Below are 8,920 nucleotides of genomic sequence, written 5' to 3' on the forward strand. Positions count from 1 at the left end.
TGAGATGTCGACTCTCATTCTCCCTCGTGAGGTCTGCTCTGCTATGTCTCAGGGGCACAAGATCATCAGCCCTCAGGCCTGTCTCTCTGGCGGGTATGGATTACAAAGCTACAGTGGTCGAGAGCCACATAGACCAGCGCCGCATAGACCAGCGACTCCAGTAGTTTAATGTCTTTATTTTACACTGTAATATCAATAAATAAAAAATAAAATAATAATAGTAATAGTAGATGGTTGGTAACCACAGCCGTTGGCGTGCTTGGGGCCAACGGATTGTAATATGAGGGTTAGTGTTAACCTTCACATTACAACTCCAAATGGTGAACTGTATTAGGAAGGTTGGTTTTGATCTTCACAATATAATTCACCAATGGATGGAGGTGATTTTCTAAAAAGTAGTTTAAAAAAAGTAGTAGTAGTAGTAGTAGTAGTAATAATAGTAGTAGTAGTTGTAGTAGTAGTAGTAGTAGTAGTAGTAGTAGTAGCAGTAGTAGTAGATGGGAATGGTAGTGTTTTGGTGGACATCAGTGCTGGTAACAGGTTGGCAATAGCCAACACTTTTCGGCATAAGATGATATGCAGGTATACGTGGAGAGTCATGAGGAGGATGGACGGTGATCTTGCTGAACGAAAAGCTATGATTGATTACGTGTGTGTGGATGAGCGTGTGAGAAGACAAGTGTTGGATGCAAGAGTGTGGAGAGGGTGGGGGAATGGAATGTCGGACCATCACTTAGTGATGGCCAAGGTAAGGCTGCAAAGAAAATTGGTGAAGAGACGAAGGAGAAGACAGGAGGAAACAGCTCCTGTGAGAAGAGTGGAGAAATTGCAAGATAGTGAGAAAATGGCAAAGTATAAGAGGATAGTGGAAGAAAGATTGGGAAGGTATGAGTTAGAGCAGATGGAAGGGGTGGAAGATGTATGTAAGATATTCACAGAAGAGATAGGCGCAGCATGTGAGGTGGTTTGTGGACTGAGGAGGGGATGCTGGGGTGTGCAAGGGACAGCATGGTGGAGTGATGAGGTGAAACGAGCTATGGAACAAAAGAAGGCACATAGTGAATGAATGGCTAGAAAGTAGAGGTAGGGAAGAAGATGAGAGAGAGAAGAGAGAGGTATATGTGCGCAGAAGGGAGGTGAAGAGACTGGTGAAGGAGAATAAGAGGAGAGTGGATGAAGCGTTTGGGAGGAATCAGAGTGTAGAATGGAGGGAGAGTAAGAACTGTTTTGGAAGGAGGTAAAGAAAGTATGACAGTGTGAAAGGGAATATATTAGTGGAGTGAATGATGGGAATAATAGATTGTTGGTGGAGAAGAGAAAGAAATTGAGGAGATGGAAGGAGCACTTTGAGGATTTTGTTGAATGCAGAGAGTGAAAGCAGTGCAAGTATAAGTGGTTGGGGAATGGCTGGGAGAAGAAGAGATTAGAGGAGGGAGGAAGAGATCAGTAGGGCAGAAGTAGAGGAAGCAATGAAGATGATCAAGATGGGAAAGGCCCTAGGAGTTGATGGAGTGTGTGGTGAAATGCTGTAGTATGTGGGTGAGATTCCTGTGGAGTGGATATGGAAGTTGTGTAGATTGGCTTGGGAAGAGGGAAGGGTTCCAAAGGACTGGAAATCAGGTATAATTGGTCCTTTATACAAAGGAAAAGGGGGGAGAGAGAGAAATGTGTGGCAACCATAGGGGTATTTGCCTTCTTAGTGTAAATGGAAAAATATATGGAAGAATACTCATTGACAGGGTTAGGCATATAACAGAGGAGCTAGTTGGAGAAGAACAAGGGGGATTTAGGAAGGGAAAATGGTGTGTTGATCAGATATTTGTTCTAAGATGTTTAGTGAAGAAGTATCTAGAGAAGGGAAAGAAAGTGTATACTGCCTTCATGGACTTGTAAAAAGCTTATGACAGAATAGATAGGCAAGGAATGTGGAAGGTATTAAGAATATATGGAGTGGAGGGGAAGTAGCTGAGTGCTATGAAGAGTATGTACGAAGGAGCTAGGGCTACGGTGAGAGTGAATGGTGAGCTGAGTGAGCTCTTTGATCTAAATATGGGACTGAAACAGGGATGTGTGATGTCTCCATGGCTGTTTAATATATACAGTACATGGATGGGTTGTAAAGGAGGTGCAAGGTAGGGCAATGGATGTGGGGGTTGCTCTAATAAATGAGGGTGAGACGTGGAAGATTCCGGTGTTGCTGTTTGCGGATGATACAGTATTGTTGAGTGAAGATGAATGGGAGTTGCCAGGTTTGGTGAATGAATTTGGGACAGTGTGTAGGAAGAGGAATCTGAGAGTTAATGTAAACAAGAGTAAAGTTATGGTGTTTGAGAGGAATGAAGTCACAGAATGCACAGTGAGGTTGGATGGTGAGGATATGGAGAATGTGATTGCATTCAAGTACTTGGGTAGTGTGATAAGTAAGGATGGAACTTTTGGGGATGAAATGCTTGAAACGGTACAGCAGGGAAGGAAGGTTGGTGATTCACTGAAAGCAGCGATGAGAAACAGGGAGGTGAGTGTGGAAGTTAAGTCACTGCATGATAGTATTGTGATCCCTACCCTGTCGTATGGCTGCGAGGCATGGACCTTGCTAGAGGGGAACAAGTCAAGAGTGAGAGCAGTGGAAATGGGTTACTTGAGGGGAGCATGTGGAGTGATATGGAGGGACAGGTTGACGAATGAAGAAGTGAAGGAACGTTGTGGGGTGGATGTGGATGTGGTTGAGAAAATTAGGAGAAATACACTGAGGTGGTTTGGACATGTGGAGAGGATGGAGAATGAAAGCCTGACTAAGAGGGTGTATGTAGGGAAAGTGGAGGGAGGGAGAGGGAGGGGAAGACCAAGGATGAGGTGGAGGGATGGCGTTGAGAGGTATATGAAGAAGAGGGGAGTGAGCTGGAGGGAGGGCAGTCAAATTGTGGGTGACAGTGCGACTTGGAGGCGTTTTCTCTGCAGCCACCCTTTGCGGGATTAGGGCGTCGGGCTATAGATAGACAGATAGATAGGTAGTAGTACTAACAGTAGTAGTAGTAGTCACAGTAGTAACAGTGTCACGGCCCTAATAGACCTCTAAAGTCTTGCCAAAATGTGAGGTGTTTTTTGACCACACTTTACTTTGATCGAAACAAATGATGTATGTGTTGGCGCAGGAGCAAGTGCCTTAGTACTTATTCCTGCGAAGACGTAAGAAAATCCATGTAAAATCCCGTCCGCATTCCACGCAACGAAACACCAATGTGGATTGTGATATTAAATTATTTTCCTGCAGCCCACTATCCTCTTTTCGGGAGAAACACATTACACTCTTACATTAAGAAATCCTCCGTTAACATATCTACTGTACATTTACGAGGTTAATTATATTCAAGTTAATAACAAAGTAATTAATTAAACTGTAGGTAATCTTTTAGCCAAATGAAGTAGGATATAAAGAACACGTATGTTCGTTGTCTAGGTTGCCTAAAACACACACACACACACACACACACACACACACACACACACACACACACACACACACACACACACTATAGAATGCCTTAAATGAAGTGAAATGGTATTTTTGTTAATATACATCTATCTATCTGTCTATGTTCTACGTGTCTATCTATCTCTGTCTATCTATCTATCAATCTATTTAGATATCTATCTGTTATCTATCTATCTATCAATCTGTCTATCTATATCTATCTATCTATCTATCTATCTATCTATCTATCTATCTGTATTTGTATACAAGAAATCCTGACAACACACACACACACACACACACACACACACACACAAACCTGGTCTAACAAGAAAGAGTTCGTTTATTTGGAACGAGGGCGGTGAGAAGGAAAGGGGGGGGGACAAGGAAGGGATGAAGAAGAAACGAGAAAACTTTCTGGATTAAGACGACAGGTTTCAGGAAAAGAGAGAGGGAAGTCAGTGAAGCAAGAAAGGAAGATAATTGAATTCTCTCTCTCGTGTGTTGTGAGGACTGACTGGTTAGGTTTATCGATGTCTAATTTGTATATTCATTTCTTACACCGCCGCATCCATGCCCGCTTCAGATGACGACCGACAATGCAACACAAAAACTACTGCCACGTCAGTTTCTACTGGAGTGCTTTTTACGAAAAACCTTGTATATTGGTACTCTATAACTCCGCCAGGCGCTTTCTCGTGTGTTGCGGGGTTGGCTTTGTTAGTGATATCAGTGTGTAATTTGCATAATTTCTTCATTTCTTACACTCACTGTGAAATCCACGCCCACATCAACAGGCTGAGCCGTCCCCACAACACAAGGTGAGTTTCTAACCAAGCGCTCTGAAGTGGCCACTTTCTGTAATCTACAGGAATGACTGAAGGAAGAGAAAATACGATAAAAAATATTGATCAGGAAACAGTAAGTTCCGCTCATTGGAAATTGTCTAACCCCTTGACCGCGGGATGTCAGATGCAGTCCTTGCACGTCCCGCAGGGATAAGCAAACTCCGACTGACTTTTTAAAAATATTTGCCAAAAATCAGTTATTAGTCCTAGAATATTATAATTACATATGCATATGGCACATACCTTCAGCCTTCTCCTGGGATGTTTGTTGAGCCTTCGTCAACTACTGTAGAACTTGTAGAGACATCTGAAGTTGGGTAATGAAGTCTCCATTTTACACTTCCCGACACCCCGTTATATGATATGATTACCACTGCCTGATATTATCACTAGAAACCCTATTCTATGATTTTCAAGTAGTTTGGAATCCATACTCCCCCCGCCAAAAAAAAAAAAAACACTGTGAAGGTAATGTAAATTACAAGCGTGTACTAGCTTCCCACCTGCGCCCGTTCCCCGATGGTATTCTGTCATTTATTATTCATAAACACACTCACACTTTACATTCCTAGTACTTTATCTACAGTATTTATCCATAAGTTTCCTTCAGTAATAGTAGTTTATTTCCACTCCAGGCATTCACTTTTTCGTTCAGTAAACTACGTAGAGAGCGAAGTTTTCACTTTCACTGTCATTACTCCAAGTAATTGTACTCATATTCTTATATTACTAATTACTTACATTTCTATTTACATTTTCTATTGCATTTACATTATTTATACTTCTATTTTATTTACACCATGTTATGCACTGTCACTTGCAGTAACTTATAAAACTATATTCCACTGTTCAATCATATTTACATCCATTGCCTTCAGTTGCTATTTTCACATTATTTACACATTATTTACGTTTCCACTTGCACTGTTTTAGAACTGCTTCAGGCTGTGGTAATCAAAGAAGCAGGTTACGTAGAGGGGAACCTGGCACTCAGCGCACTGCCAAGAGGTGCGTTTGTGCTCAGTGTGTGTCTGGTGGTATGTGCACACACCTGGCACCTGTAGATCGCAGCCTTCCTCTTCATTGTGGCAGACATTTGCACCAGTCTGTGCCGATCTATGTACTCCCTCTGCTCAAGTCTGTCAGGGAGTCTAACAGGATGGCACCTTGGAGCTGTTGCTCTCACCCTACCATACTTCTCATGCAGCTGCTGAACACAAGTCCTGGCGAACAACCTCAGGGAGAAGGACTTGGGTGGCTTTACCTTCATCTTGTACAGGATGAAGGCATTCAGCATCGTCATGTCAATGAGATGCGGAAACACTTTCCTGTACCACCTAGTATTCTTCCAGAGGCAGTCGATCTCTCCAATCATCATGTCGGACTTGTCCACCAGCCACATATTGATACTGTAGTCGATGACAGTGTCATAAAGACTTTGTAGTTACTTGTAGAGAAGTATATTTTAGACTTGTGGTCGAGCGGCTTTATATCTTGTAGTAGTTTCCCCACCAGATGTCATGTAGTGACGGGAGAGGTAAAGAATAGTATGGGACTATTTTTATTTGTCTTGGAAATATTAAACAGGTATAAGAGTATAAGTCCCGGGTAGCTACCTCCCTGTCTCGCTATCTCTCTCTCTTTCTGTTCTAAGGCTAATCTCCGTCTCGACCTCTCTCTAGGGTCGCTTGTCTCCTTCTGTCTAGCCTGTTCGGTGGCTAATCTCCGTCTGAGCTCTCTTTCCTAAAATCTGGTGTAGCAGGGGTGTGTCACGTGTGTTCCTCGTGGATCTTTGTTCACGAGAGGACTGCTGACAGCTAACTGCATCATCTCCTTACTGGCCGCTGTCGTCAGCTTTCCTCCGTGTAAGCATGCTTAGCACTGCTCGATTCTCGCAGACACAACACCTTCTCATCATTTGACTTCCTGCTTCTATCTGTCTCTCTATCTATCTATTTATCTATCTATCTATTATGATTTGCAATTATAATATGGAGACCTACCACATTGCTCGGCCGCGCAAAAATGGCGTACCATCGACATTTAATAGTTATAACATATTAATACATATTATATATACATTATAATGAACTTATAAGCTAATTAAGTGAAATATATAATATTGTAAAGTAACATAATTGTATGAATATTGTATACATATATTATTCATAGTAAATAGTGATTATTCAGCAATATTACGCATATAATTGTGCAATGGTAATACTGCTAGGTTATTACATTACATAGAGTTATCACTTCAGTAATGTCTAATATTTCACCTAACTTGTATGATGATACTGGTAATACAGAATTGTGCTATAATTGTATGACTTATATTGTGTTAATGCATAATTGTGTTGGCCTTATAACTGTAGTTACATTTTGTTAATGCAACTATTACATAAGTGTCTTGGCCTTATAATTGTAAAGTTACATAAAAGTTACATCTTGTTAATGCAACTGTTACATAATTGGCAAAGTGTAACATAATGCAATCGTTTGTCGTTACATAATTGTTACATATCGTTTGTAGGTACATAATTGTAGTTAGTGTAACATAATGCAATCGTTTGTCGTTACATAATTGTTACATATCGTTTGTAGTTACATAATTGTAGTTAAAGTTACATAAAAGTTACATCTTGTTAATGCAACTGTTACATAATTGGCAAAGTGTAACATAATGCAATCGTTTGTCGTTACATAATTGTTACATATCGTTTGTAGTTACATAATTGTAGTTAAAGTTACATAAAAGTTACATCTTGTTAATGCAACTGTCACATAAATTGGTACATATTGTTTGTAGTTACATAATTATAATATGGAGTAACATAATGGTAATAACTGCAGTCCTAACATATGCTGCGGTCGATGATAGTGATGATGTGTCATGCCACTTGTTTGTGGAGACACAATTTGCTTTTTCGTTTGTAGTTTATGTGGTATTTGTTTTTCTTTGCTTGTGTACACTTTTTTCCATGTTGTTCATGGTTACATAATTACTGGCTAATTTCCTTGGAATACTTTTTCAAAGTTTAGTTTATATTGCACAGATACTATAAAATGATATTATATAGTCCCATATTTTGTTATTTTATATAAAAAATATATACACTATATACAGTATTAACTATACACACTGATTTGTTGTTCACCTGTACCTATCGTGAGTAATATGTGTGTCAGCACTGTGTGGAAATCATTGTCTTCACGATTGTGTTGAAGGTGTTCACTCTTGCTAACGGCATTTGTGTTGGCCATTTTTTTTTTTTTTTTTTTTTGTAAGTTAATTTATCTGTTTCCACTAGGTAGCTTTAATTAATAAATGTTTAATACAGTTCTTTTAATTGCTCACTGAGTAACTGTGATGGTATATCTTCTTTATTACTTTGTAGATATAATAATGTATAGTTGTATGTATGAAAAACGTATTTTATGTAGGTATAAATGGTAACACTCGTTGACAGTAAATAAATGTTATACTAAATGAATGAATATATACAGTGTAGAATATTTATTGTTGGTGCAAGTATTTAATGATTGAATTATGAAGATAATTGAAGTAGGTATATGAATTTAAGTTGTAACTATACAACACGTTTTATATGTTTGTGCAGAAGCTTATTGTCTATCACTGTGTATTGTATGAATGAAGTAACTATGTAACTCACTAATTTTTACCGTGGTGTGAGTGGTGGTGCAGGTGGTGTGTTGACTGACGTGGCGTCTGTTCAGCAAGCACGCATGATGACCTCAACTTCCCACACTGGTAGCTGTGGTGAGTGAATGAGTAGCGATGAGTAACTTGAGTGAAGACGAGTGAGTAAGATGCGTTGTGAATATGGACTTGGTGTTTGCTTCGTCGTCCTGACCTCTTCACATGTGCGTAAGCGGTGGGGGTTGGGTGGATGTAGCAGATAGAGGAGGGTGAGGTCTGGTGGTTATGAGTTGTGAGTCGTCTCTCACTCCCCGTTTGTTTGTTTGTTTGTTTTCTTTCTTTCTTGATGTATTCTTGGTCCTTTTTTTCTTGTGATTTACTCGTTGTAGGATGAAGACTGCCGCTTCTTGTAGGTGCGTGTAGAAGATTATACAGACGATGTAGAGTTGTTAATAGTAGTTGATTGTAGATGGCTGTAGACTTTGTAGACTATTTGCACTGTAGGCTGTATTTTGTAGGATTCAATGTAGAACTGAAGCTAATCTTGTAGTCTCGGTTGCTTTTGTAGAAATTTGCTTTTAATTCGGAGACGATGTCCGCAGATTTGCTGGTTTGTCGTTAAGCTACTTGCAAGGCGTCGAGTGATCTCTTGACCTCTGCATCAGCGTAATGATCTGGGAGACGGAGGGGGCAGGATGGAGAGAATACTGTCAGGAGCTGATGTTGTTGGTTGTTTTCAATCTTGATATTTTGTAGTAATTTAATGTTGATTCGTAGACGAGGTTCGTATACGTTCGCTGCCACCAAATGTCATAAATGACATTTGGGTCATCCCTCTTCTTGACCTCCTGCCTGTCTCCTCTGAGGCCTGTCTCCTTCTCCTGCTCCCTGTTGACCTCTCTCTAGGGTCGCTTGTCTCCTTCTGTCTAGCCTGTTCGG

The sequence above is a fragment of the Coenobita brevimanus genome, chromosome 4 (genome assembly GCF_032717465.1).
Source record: "Coenobita brevimanus isolate Jiangsu-jjx chromosome 4, ASM3271746v2, whole genome shotgun sequence".
Lineage (NCBI taxonomy): Eukaryota > Metazoa > Arthropoda > Malacostraca > Decapoda > Coenobitidae > Coenobita > Coenobita brevimanus.